At 46.3% G+C, this 12857-nt stretch overlaps 1 long non-coding RNA gene across 1 annotated transcript in view; it reads right to left on the minus strand.

Annotated features, from left to right (window-relative positions):
* LOC138249233 (uncharacterized) overlaps positions 1 to 12857 on the minus strand; it is a 232870-nt gene that overhangs the window by 20184 nt on the left and 199829 nt on the right. Inside the window, exon 2 of the long non-coding RNA XR_011194798.1 lies at positions 3413 to 3464. This is a non-coding gene — a long non-coding RNA (uncharacterized lncRNA). The remainder of the gene's footprint in view (positions 1 to 3412; positions 3465 to 12857) is intronic.

Consider the following 12857-nt stretch of genomic DNA (forward strand, 5'->3'; position numbering starts at 1 on the left):
GCGACGCGTCTGTCACTACTGTGAGATTTCATTGGGAAAGGGAGACCCAATTGCGGTTTGTTAGCCACCTCTGCAGGTCTTTTCAATCAATCAATCACTGAGATTTGTAGAGTGAAATCTTGTCACCCCAAGGAGCGTTCAGGCGCTGGGGGGAGTCTGCGAGCCATGGCCAGCTGGTGATGGAGGTAGAAATGTCATGACTTTAGCTGTCTTCTGAAGTCTTCCAGAGAAGGGGAGGTGCACAGGTGAAGGGGGTGAGCGTTACTGGACTTGGCAGCGAGATAGGAGCAGCAGCAGCCACCAAGGCATTCCCGACGGATGCGGAGGATGTAGGCCAGGTCGAGGTTGGCAGAGCAGAGCTCTCTGGTGAGTTGGTGGAATGTGATGCATTTGCTGATATAGGCAGGCCCGACATCGTGGAGGGTTTTGTAGGCGTGCATGAGGAGCTTGAAGTGGCATTTTTGCAGGATAGGGAGTTAGTGGAGGGCCCTGAGGTGGGGACACTTGCTGGTTCTTCTGAGGAGGTCGAGGATGAGTCTTACTGCTGCATTCTGGATGGTCTGGAGGTGATTCAGGAACTGCTTCTTGGTTCTGGCGCAGAGGACGTTGCCATAGTTGAGGTGGCTGGACATGAGGGCCTAGGTGACTGTCTTCCTGGTCGCAATGGCGATACATTGGAAGATCTTGCAGAACATGCGGAGGACATGGAAGCAGGAATAGATCTGGATCATGTCGGAGAGATTCCCCTGATACTGTGCCTTCTGGAAATTCAGGTCCCACTGCAAAGCCCACATATGCCATCTGGCATGCGTCACAAGCAGGATGCAGGAGGCCCAACAGCCTCAGTCATTCTCACTGAAATTCAGGATAGAGGCTGAAACATCGGTTACTCAGCCTTAATATCTTAGACTTGCTGCACAGGAGATAAGACTGAAACTACACCATGGTCAGAACAGTTCTGATGAAAGGGAGCGCCTGAGATGGAGCCAGGTGTGACTTTGGCATGTTTATAGTGAACTCCAGCGAATGCAGGAGGTTTGCCGTAGTCTGAAGGTGGGAAACAACGAGACAACAGTTTGGTCTGAGCTTGCCTTCAACAGCCAGTCAACAAGATAGGGGAAGACTGCCACCCCTGATCTCTGCAGATGAGCTGCAACCACTGCCATCACTTTAATGGACACCGAGTGGCGCTGGTAACACCAAAGGGGAGCACTGTAAATTGGAAGTGCTTGTGACCTACCATAAACCGCAGGTAGCGCCAATGGGCAGGCAGGCTAGGGATATGGAAATGTGAGCGTCTTGAATATCTCCTTCTTGAGGAAGAGATTGAGGGTCTGCAGATCTAAGATAAGCTGAAGACCTTTATTCTTTTTGAGTATCAGAAAGTAGTGGGAATAAAAACCACTGCCTACTTCTGACATCGAAACCCTCTCTACATCCCCCTTGGCCAAGAGAGCCATGATTTCCTTGAGGCGCAAGGACAAATGATCCTGTGTCAGCTGATCATGAGATGGAGGTACATGGGGAGAGGAGAATTTAAAGGGGAGGGAGTAGTCGCTCTGAATGATCTGTAAGATCCACCTGACCGATGTTATGGACTGCCAGTGGTAGAGATGATGGCTGATTCTGCCACTAACTGGATGCCCAGGGTCTTGTAGGGCAAGGTTAGGAGGGCTTAGGGACTGCGGTTGCTGGGGGGTATAAACCGCACCCTACTCCACGCAGAGGCTGGGCAGCTTACAAGGGATGTGTGACTGGGATAAGGTTGGTGTGGTCCAAAGCCCCTTCCGTAGCCACAAAATGAGCAAACAGCAGACTTGGGGTGACGTGGGGCAGCTCAGAGACCCAAGGGCTTGGCTGTAGCCTGCGAGAACTTAAAGTGCACCAGCGCTGAATCTTCCTTGTCTCCAAAGAGACAATTGCCATCAAAGGGCATGTCCCTAAGGGAAGCCTTGGGCATTCCCTGAAAAGCCAGATGTTCTCAGCCAGGCGTGGCATCAAAGCACCACTGTCGAGGAACTGCTCTGCCTAGCAAGTCAGTCGTGTCTAAACCACAGCTGATGGCGAACTTTGCTGCATCTCTCATCTTTGACAGCTTGGGAGAGGATTGCCCAGACCGGGAGCTGTGGCAGCACTTGCACAACTGTGTCCCACAAACTGTGGGAATAGTGGCCCAATAAGCATGCAGTGTTCACTGACCTCAATGCAAGGCTGGTGGAAGAAAACGTTTTCTTTCCTAAGATATCCTGCCTCTTGGATTCCCTGTGTGGTGCTGCGGCAAGGAATGTGCCATAGGAAATAGAAGCCTGGACCAGCAACTGTTCGCAGGAGCCCCTATCCTGGGCTTCAGTTAGTGCTTCATTAAAAGAGAGTGGGCTTCTGAAGAGGAAGCTCCCAGCTCGCATATGTCTCTACCTACTCCTAGAGGAGGAGAAAGCATGCCAATATTCAGAGACCTATCCAGCCTGTTGGCATCACCCAGTCCCTCACACCAGTCCATGTTTGGCCTTCTATCTGGTATCCTAAAGGGTGCAGTGACCCCTCTCTTTCTTCCCCAAGGCCCTACTCTTCAGAATAGGGCTCAGGCGCAGACCTTGGACACGTGGATCTGGTCACCACAGGAATCAACGTCGGTTGACCCTATGCCAGATTTGGGAATCGAAATAGGGCTCGTGCCACCGGTGGGCACCAGAAGTATTGGGGAAGGTCGCAGTGGCATGCCGGTCGTTGGTCTGCATCCGTGATTAGATCCACAGAGGCCCATCAGGGTCGAGGCCGAAGCTACTGCTGCAGATCCTGATGGGCCCTCCTTGACCCTGTCGGGCCCGAAGGTGCTCTGGAGGGTTTGGCCCTCTCAAATATGCATCGCATGGCCTCGTAAAAGTCTTTTATCTGAGTGAGGGGTGCTCCGGCTTCCGGAAAAGTGTGGAGGTGCGAAGTCCAACCTAGTGACAAATTCACAGAATTGTGCCTCTATCTCCGATACCAGAAGGAAAATTCTTAAAAAAAACGAATTTGCCAAAATGTTGAAAAAGGTCTGTCAAAAAATGACAGCGGGGTAGCTCTCCTCTGGATCAGCATTAATTGGCGAGGAAAGAAAATAACTGATGTCAGTGTGCCAAGGTGGTGTCTATATAGGTGACCACCATGTCATTTCCAGTGCAGACGATACCAAAGATGCCATGCGGAGCCGATCAACGCTACCTACTGACACGCAGGGGTACTGCTCATGAAAAATCTTCCAGATCCAGTTTGACGCTTGGGAAATTCAAAGGTAAGGAATCTGTGGCTGGACGTCTCTTCTAGGGAAGTGTGTTTCCAAAAGCGTGCTACATAGAACATCTGAAAAGTAGACTCTAAATAATGGACAACGTAGAAGGATGAGAGATGTAATGGAATGCAGTAAACTTACCATGCTCTTAATTTCTGCATCCATGTCACTTAATAGTAATTCCTTTTCATTACTGAAAGACAAAATGATGGGGAGATAAGAGTGGCATATTTGGTGACATGCATATAAAGCTCACAATATAACTTAAGTTGATAAACTGTGTTGATTCACTGGTGCTTTCAGAACATTTTACTTTAAAGGAAAGTTTTGACTGCATTGAAAACAGCCTTTTAATTGGAGTACATAACGGAGAGGATTTAATGAGTGATTGATAATGCCTCAAAAACTGCATTTAATGTAAGTGTATACCTCTACAGGCTTCCATTTCAGAGGTGCTGCATTTCAATCTGGCACAGTTGTTCACCAAGAGGTGAAAAAAGGGCATTGTGCAGGTAGCAGGGACCACACAGTTGGTGGTCCTGTGGTTGCAAGAAGCATTCAGCACCCCAGTGCTCCTCTTAGAAATTATTTCATTGTCACAAAGCCCTTTCATGAGTCAGAATATATTCTCTGTATACCCAACATGATTTACCTGCATACCGTAAAACAATCCAGTCAGGAAAGCCCTGATCCCCAAGGGAGAACAAATCCCATAATATAAAGCTTTTGGGGTGGCAGGGTGGTGGGGGTCCCAAAATCTCTTTAAAACTGATGCTCTGTATTACCGTATGGTACTTGCATTTCAACTACTTAGACACATTTAACCAATGAGACTCCACAAATGAGACCCCTTCAGTTTCCTTCCAGCTGAACCATAAATTGGCCATACTAGCATATAAAGGAAGTCCCGTCATCATTGAAAAAGATGGATCAGCCAAGGTCATAGGTTATGAATTGGCAGTTTGGCTGATTAGCGCCAATCCAGGAGTATATTACAAAGTACACTGTAATCAGAATTTCTCAAGTCTCCCACTGAAGCTTGCAACTGCTGTGAGAGCAGTAGGTGCTGCAAGAGTTGAAGGTGGAGAGACTGGACAAACCTAATCAGAAGTGGAATGTTTGTGAGCTCATACTTTATCTCAGAAGAGCTTTCTGCATCAGCTGGGAACTCTATATAGTGGAAACCAAGAGGCACTTACAGTAGAAAGTTTGCTTTAGTATTTCTTTGGAGCTAACAGTAAGTTCTCCTCATGTGACATAAGCAGAGAGAGTTTTTAATATTGGAACACAGAAATATTAAGAAAATAATATTGTGATACAGAAATATTGTGATGCAGAAATATCGTCAAAAATATTGTTTTTTCAAGTAAATAATATCTTTTACAAGAATGATGTTGTTAATATTGTTTTCAATAACATAGTTGTAAAGAATATTGTTTTTTAATTATTTTAATGTTTTAGTTCATATATTAATTTTACGTGTTATTTTTGTTTGTGTAATTGTTATTAATTTTTTTAAATATAATTTGTAATTTTAAGTGATCTAGAATTTTTAATGTAATTCTTAATAGTAATTTATAGTGTGGAAGCAGGTTGTTAGATGTGTCGGGCATACGGTGGTAAGTTAGTTAAGTAATAATTGATTATTGATAATGTTAAAGTAAGTATGTGATTGATATTAATGATGTGCATTATGTAATACTAATTTAATTAACTATATTATAAGTGTGGGATGCTATATTTGTAGGTGTATGGGGAAATTAATACGGTAATAATTAAGAAACAATTGTTAATAATTACTTACAGTATTATAAATTATGTAAATTATCCAATCATTTATTTTAGTTGCATTTTAGGTGTGGATTGCTGGGATTGTATGGGTATAGGATGGGAAGAGAATTAAGTAATTACTAATTAATAATACTTGTTAATGATATTCTTGTTGATTATGTACTACTGAATTATTTTAGTTATATTTTAGCTGTGGGCTGCTATATTTGTAAGGGTATAGGTGGAAGGTCAAGTAGGTAATAATTAACAATTAACTTTCAATTTATTATTAATTATTTAATTGCTTATGTAAATTATGTAATAATTATTTATTTTAGTTACATTTTTGGTGTGGGTTGCTGGGTTTGTAGGGGTAAAGGATGGGGCATTAATTATGTTATTAATTCATAAGTTACTAATTTATTATTAATTATCAGAGTGAATAATGAGGTATATTATGTAATACTGAATTATTTAATTTCTATTTTAGCTGTGGGCTGCTAGATTTGTAGGGATACAAGGTGGGCAGATAAAGTCATATTTATTAAATAATAATTATTGTATAATTAAATATTTAATTGATTTATAGTTATGTGAATTGTGTAATACATTTTTAAATATTACTTATAGTTTAGGTGTGGACTGCTGGGTTTGTAGGGTTGTTGGGTGGGAAGTATATAAGTTGTTAATAATTGATGAATAATTGTTAATAAGTTATTTAATTGTTTCTGAATCATGTACATTGTGTTTTACTAATCTATGTTAAGTATTGGTTGCTAGGCTTGTAGGGGTAGGGTAGAGATTAAATTAAGTAATAATTCAATGACTATTATTTTTAAATTTCAAATTAATTATACATTGTTTATTCATTTTGTAAATTGCTTAATTGTGTCTATTTATATATCTATATAGAGAGAGATATGTGTGTGTGTGTGTGTGTGTGTGTGTGTGTATATATATATATATATATATATATATATATATATATATATATATATATATATATATGTAGTCACTAAAAAAGCAAAGGTTACAGGGACATTATAGTTAGGTTCACATTTTACCCACTCAGAACCATAGAAATTCAGCAGTTATAGTTATACTTATAGTTACACTTATGTTAAGAAACTATAACTTGTAGCCTACCATCACAAGTCTTCAGATAAGTATATTTATAAGTACACCTATAAGTGCTGAATTTCTATGGTTTTGTGTGGTTAAAACATAAACCTAACTGTAACGTTCCTGTACTGTTTGTTTTTTATTGAATTTCTATTTTTTTTTCACGTAAAGTAATATAGAAATTTGGTACAGTAAAACAACCACTGCTGTGCATGGCTTTGTCCGTGCGCGATGGAGGCTGACTGCAGCGCCTGCGGCCAACTCCCTCCCCCACCACATGCACCCATGCCTATGCTGCGTGAGTTTTTTTCCCATTGAACATCAGATCCGCGGGACCTGCCAATCCTCTGGAGGTACCCGGAGGATCCACGGATGATCCCCGGCCCTAGATACACAAATTTGTTTTTCTTTTAATATCTCCAAAACTAATGAATAGGTTTATTCCAAATAACAAAAATAGCACCTTCTGGACGAAGCGCTAGCTTTCTGCCAGACTGGTGTAATTCTGTCCAGTGGTTCAGGCTATGGTCATGTCTAAAATCCCTATGTGAAATTGCAAGGGGAAAACATGTTTTGCAACCAATGTTCCCTCTAAGGTGCACACGCCCACCGCGCAGGCCCCTCTGTCAAGCGTGCACGTTTTTGCAACATCACGTCGCTGCCTGCATCATGCGGGAGAGAGGACATCAGCACTGCGTTTACAACATAGAAACAGCGCAAAAACACGTTCACTCTCCGCTGCCGAGCAGGTAGGACATCTTCAAAGTCTTCTGTTGAGCAGGACGAAAAATAAAAGTGAAGCCACCCGAGGACATATCACTGCATTCAAGCAGGTACATGTATTTAGAGGGCCTCGGGGCACAGAAGGCATCTGTGAAATAAAAACGTGCTGAGAACATACGAGGCACAGCGCGTTTCATTGTGGTGTTCCGGGATGGTTTAGGCATGCTGATTTCCAGTATGAGGCCGTTTCTCAACCATTCATGCTCCGGCCTCTGCTATCTTTCTTCAAAGCTTTGCACAAAAGTGCCAAAGGAAATACAGACAACATGGAAACATAAAAAAAACATTTCAGACTTCATTTTTTTTATAAAATCACTGGTATGATAATAACATACAAATTTTAGCTTAGAAAAGATTCAGAGTATCTATATTATTGTACCTGGGGGAAATTCAAACTGCCTTTTATCAGAGTATATAAAATGTGCTGCAATTATTTAAAGAGATAATGGTTTTGCTAAAAGTTTTAGTCCCGTCATCTACTTTTATTTTCTTCAAAGGAGAAAATCATCTCCCTGAACACGTTTTAACATCGTTATTTATGAGCTGAAACCGTAAAAAACTGTTCGCTCTTTAAAATAGCTGTAAAAACGAGCCACTTCTGGGGTTGAGGCGGAGGGGGTAGTAAGCACTGTATCAGTGCTTTAAACTGAAATAGGGAAGTGCAGGTACTCGTTATTTAGAGTACCTATTTGCTCCTGAGAAGTCCCTGTACTTTCCCATGAACGGTATAGCAGCAGTACTGAGAAGCGCAGGTACTTTCCCTTTCAAATTAAAGAAGTGTAGGTACTCAATAGTACCAATTTCCTCTTGAAATCCAGTGATTAAAACTAAATTGGGGCATTCTCTGCATTGAGATTCCACAAGGCATTGTCGTCTCCTAAAATCAAGCAGTTTATGAAACACAACTGTGCACTTTCGACAGATTCGATAAAAAAAAAAAAACACGAGTATATTGATAAATGGGGTAAAAAACGAATATTAAGCACTGACCTTCTGTGGTCCCTGTTCCGGCCGGTGTCCAGTCCAAGAGAGAGAGCGAGTTTTCGGGGGCTCAGGCGGGTCCCGCGGTGCTAGGCCGCTTCGTGCCGGAGCAAAGGAGGAACACGGGCCCTGGTGCAAGGAAGGAGAGAGCCACCTAGCTACTCTAACCTAGCTACACCTAACTACTAGCGAAAAGTTCCTCCGCAAACCGGAGTCCGCTCCCGGCAGCAAGGCACCGCGCAGCACCGGCGAGGAGTCTAGGAGCCCGCCCACCGACGGGGAAAGGACATTTCCCTGTCCGGCCCCGACGGCACAAGAGCAGACCCTCCTCCGACCCCCCCGGGAGCTGCACCCCGCCGTCCCAGCATCCGAGCGCTGCGAGGCCTCCGGGAGGCTCAAGCGCTACACAACTCCAAATAACAGAACTAACTGTCCGGCTCCTATCCCCGACTGTCAGCTCCGCTCCTCCCCGCCCGGCACCCTCTCACCTGCGCCCCGGCCCCGCCGCCGCCGCCTCTCCCTCCGCCTCGGCCGCGGCTCTTTGTTTCTTTCGCGTTGCGCGAATACTAGCTCGGCGGCGGCCATCTTGGGTAAGGATCTGCGCCATATTGAGTCGGGACGTCAGCTGTGCCCTGCAGTGAAAGCCGCCATTTTAGATGAGGGAGCAGCGAACGCGCCCACTCCGTACCTGGCGTCTGAACGGGTAACCGTAGGAGCCATTTTCCCACAGGGTCACAACCGTCGCCAGTGAGGTCGTACGCCATCTTGGTGATGACACGCTCCCTCTCCAGTGGAGACATCTGCATTAGGGGCAATCCGTATCTATACGTACGAGGCGGCCGTCTTGGAAAAGGACGAACTCCGTCTAGAGTGAAGACTGCGCCATCTTGGATAAGGACGTACTCCGTCTAGAGTGAAGACTGCGCCATCTTGGATAAGGACGTACTCCGTCTAGAGTGAAGACTGCGCCATCTTAGATAAGGACGTACTCCGTCTAGAGTGAAGACTGCGCCATCTTGGAAAAGGACGTACTCCGTCTTCTGTGAGGACTGCGCCATCTTGGATAAGGACGTACCCCGTCTTCTGTGAGGACTGCGCCATCTTGGACAAGGACGTACCCCGTCTTCTGTGACGACTGCGCCATCTTGGATAAGGACGTACCCCGTCTTCTGTGACGACTGCGCCATCCCGGGGACTACGGAGCCCGTAATATAGACGAGTCCCCAGGGAGGACCCGAAGCGGCTGGCCCCACTCTGCTGAGCTGAGCCGTGCTTGCCTCTGACACCCTGCGGAGAGAAGGTAAGCGGAACACCGGTGACCTGATCGGGGTCAAGGAACAAAACTGGCGAGGCCCCTTGACTTGGGGCCGCTGGAAAACTAACTCTAGAGACCCCTACTCGGAGGTCCGACAGAGCACCACTGGGGGCACCTGAAGACAAGATTGTACAAACGCAGCATTAAGGTGAGAGCCTCTGGGAATATAATGGAAACACCCCTGGTCCTGGGAATCACCTGGCGAGTTGAATTGAACCAGATCCCAGCAGGGACTATTTCCAAGACTCTGCACTAAGAGGGGGGTTTCAAGACCAAAGCAAGAGTAAAAGCGATCCACCCAGTTTCTTTCTGACCCCAACTATGGATTGTGGGCTCTGAGAGTAACTCCACACCTTGCCCCATCACTCGAGCAAACTACAACGATCTGTAGGGAAACCACCTACATTTGGCACATGCACATCACCGCAAAATGGGTAAAACGGGCCAACGCCGTGCAGTACAGTCCTCTAGACTCTTAGGGCATTTGGAGTTAGTTCTGTCTGAGGTAGGAGTGAGATGCACTCCTTGCACCATTTCTTCACAGCTGTGCAGCACTTAGTGCCAGTTGCAACGTTTAGGTTTGCGCAAGTACGCACGCTGGTCTTTTGCTGTATTGGCAGCAGCCCCAGAATTCTGGACACAGGGCATTTGAGCCCCTTTGGGTTGGCCAGCTGACTAGGGGTTCCTGGTGGTTTGTAGGGCGCCAGGCCCCATTGTGTATTTGTGGTGCTAGGAAATGTATTTCTGGTAGTTTGATTTTCAGACCCTGTTCTGGCTACCTCTAAATTGTGTTTTATGATTTTGAGGTTCTGGCATACTTTGGGTTATGCTAGTGAAATTATGTTCCACCCTGTGCTTTTTGCCCATAATGATGCCGATACTTAGGAGATAAGTATCTAATATTAGACTGTTGAGATTTGGGGCGTACAATGTCTTTGATACCTATTGTGATGCTGTGCTTTATGTGGTTTATATCTCAGGATGATAAGTACAGTGATTTTCCTCTTACACCACTCCATCTCCTATCCTATCTTGTTGAATCAGCCCTGTTCTGAAGTAACAACCTATCCCTAATCGCCTCACTTTCCTGTCTCCACAATAACTCAGGTTCCTTCACCCGATGTCTGGATTACGTGCCCCCTTCTTGCCCTCATACTTCTCATCACCACCACCGTCCTAGTAACACCCTTCCCTTATCCCCACCACCCTCCTCCTCCAACATGGCCACCGCTCGAATTAAGTCTGGAATTAATTGCTACAAAATCATCTACCCTTCTAACCTGTCTAAAGCTGCTACAAAACGTTTCAAGCATAACACCATTGAATATTTCCCCGATTCCCTTTTTGTCGATCAGTTTTACAATGGTCGATATGGGGGGCTCAAAAACGATCTAATTTTTTTCACGCACGACATACCCTCTTGGTCTACCAGCTTTTACAATTCCTTTAACGTCACCTCCTCCTCCTCTATCCCCCATGGGAAACAGCTAAAAATTTCCCCCTCTGCGTGTTTTAACGGCTCCCTCACTATCTCACTCTATAACAACGGTACTGTTATGATCCAAGCCAAAGACACCTGTCTCTCTCTCTTTGACCGCCTCTTCCCTTCCCTACTCCCCTCCCCTGCTACCGGGCTATCCCTTGACTCTCCATCTAGCTCCACCAATTACTCCCTTTCTCCTCCCCTGACCCCCCCACTCTCCAACAGGCTGCACCCTGGGGAGGCACAGGTCGACCCTCTTCTCTCCCCTCGGACCTCCCCTCGCATTCTTCCCCCCTCACAGTTTGCCCCTCCCCTCTTCACTTCAGCCTTACCTCTAGCTAACACGCTCCTCGTCCATTCCGCACCGTCCCGGCACTCCATTCTCATCTCCTCCCCCCTATCCCTTCCAGCCACCCCCCTCCTTAGACCACCTCTCCTCCAGCCCTCTCCCCCTGTCTATGTTCCCTACGCTCCCCTTGTTCCCTCCTCCGCTCTTCTTTTCCGCCCACTCCTCCCCTCACTATGTACCCCGATTTCCCCGCAAATACATTCCATCTCTCTCCCTCCCCACTCTCCTCCAGCACTGCTGTGCTACCCCCTTTCCTCCCCTGGTAACCCCTTCCCTCCCTCGGACCGAGCAGAATCACTTCCTTTCTTCAACTTCCCTTTCTCCCAATCCCCCCCATTCTGCCCGATACCCGCTCCATCACAGCCACCTCACTTAGCTGCCAGGACCTATCCAACTCTATCCAACTCCCCCCCTTTCCTTTCATACCTCCCTAATCCCTATGACTCCTCACACTCCTCCCCTCTCCTATCGCCCCACCGCCCCACTCCTCTACTATCGCCCCCTAGTTCTGCCCTTAATTCCTATCCTTCTTGCAACGCCAACGACAACTCTCCTCTCACCCCTGGTGCACCAACTCCTGCTCTCACCCTAAACCTTTCCCCACCTCTGAACCCTATACCCCTACTCCCCTTCCGTTCCCCCACCTCTTCCTGCCGTACACTGCCTAGTGCACCCCCTCCTGTTTCCATCGAGCCACCCATTACGCCGTGCTCTTCCTTACTCTCTCTGGAAAAAAAGCTAGGCTCTCTAATCACCGCCATCTCCCAACTTGAAGCTACCATTTTAGTTTTAAGCTCCAAGATCTCGACTTTTCCACACACCTCAATTCCTTTGGCTAACACTCACCCTTCCACGAGATGCACCTCACCACCACACCCCACTATAGCTAAACATAGCCAGTCGTCTGCAAATCCACACAAGCACTCGAACGCCACCCTTCCTTCACTTCCACTTCCCAGTAACCCTGTAACCTACACTATTCCGACCATCTCCTCTGTCAGAACCACTCGCCCACCTAAATCCTCCCGAGCGCCCTCATATAAGCACAATATCCCTATCACCCCTCATAGCCCAAGTGCCCCCGTCACCAAAACAGTTGCGTCAGAGCTGCGCTGTCTGCTCCACAACTGCAGATCTGCAATAAAACACAAACTTGAAATCTCCGATACCATCAACCAGCACAATATTGACATGATCTTCCTCACAGAGACCTGGTTCAACGATACCTCTCACTCTATGTTTGATCTCCTTGTACCCACAGGCTATTCTATACTTAGAAATGACAGAATTGACAAAGTGGGGGGAGGTGTTGCGGTCATCTTTAGAAACTTCCTTCAACTTAAGGCTCTTCCTAACAGCTCCTGCCACACTTTTGAATGCCTATCACTTGAGCTTCAATTGCACCACCGCTCACCTCTCAGATTCCATGCTATTTACCACCCGCCTGGTAGCAGCCCTTCGTTTATGGAGGAACTCACGGACTGCATCAGCGACCAATTCACGCAAAGTGACAATCAGATCTTCGTGGGTGACTTCAATGTCCACTGGGGCTCGCCTCAAGACACAAATGCAAATTTGCTGGCCACCTTCCTCTCTGCAAACGATCTTATCCAACACTGCACAGAAACAACACACTCTAAAGGCTCAATCCTAGGCCTTGTCATTTCTAAAGCAGGCTTGCTGACTATCGCTACCCCTATTCATGTAGACTGGTCGGACCACCTCCTCATCCCATTCTCTCTTCACCTATCACACTCTATAACTCTGGGCCAGCCTAAGAGGG

The sequence above is a fragment of the Pleurodeles waltl genome, chromosome 8 (assembly GCF_031143425.1).
Source record: "Pleurodeles waltl isolate 20211129_DDA chromosome 8, aPleWal1.hap1.20221129, whole genome shotgun sequence".
NCBI classification, from domain to species: domain Eukaryota; kingdom Metazoa; phylum Chordata; class Amphibia; order Caudata; family Salamandridae; genus Pleurodeles; species Pleurodeles waltl.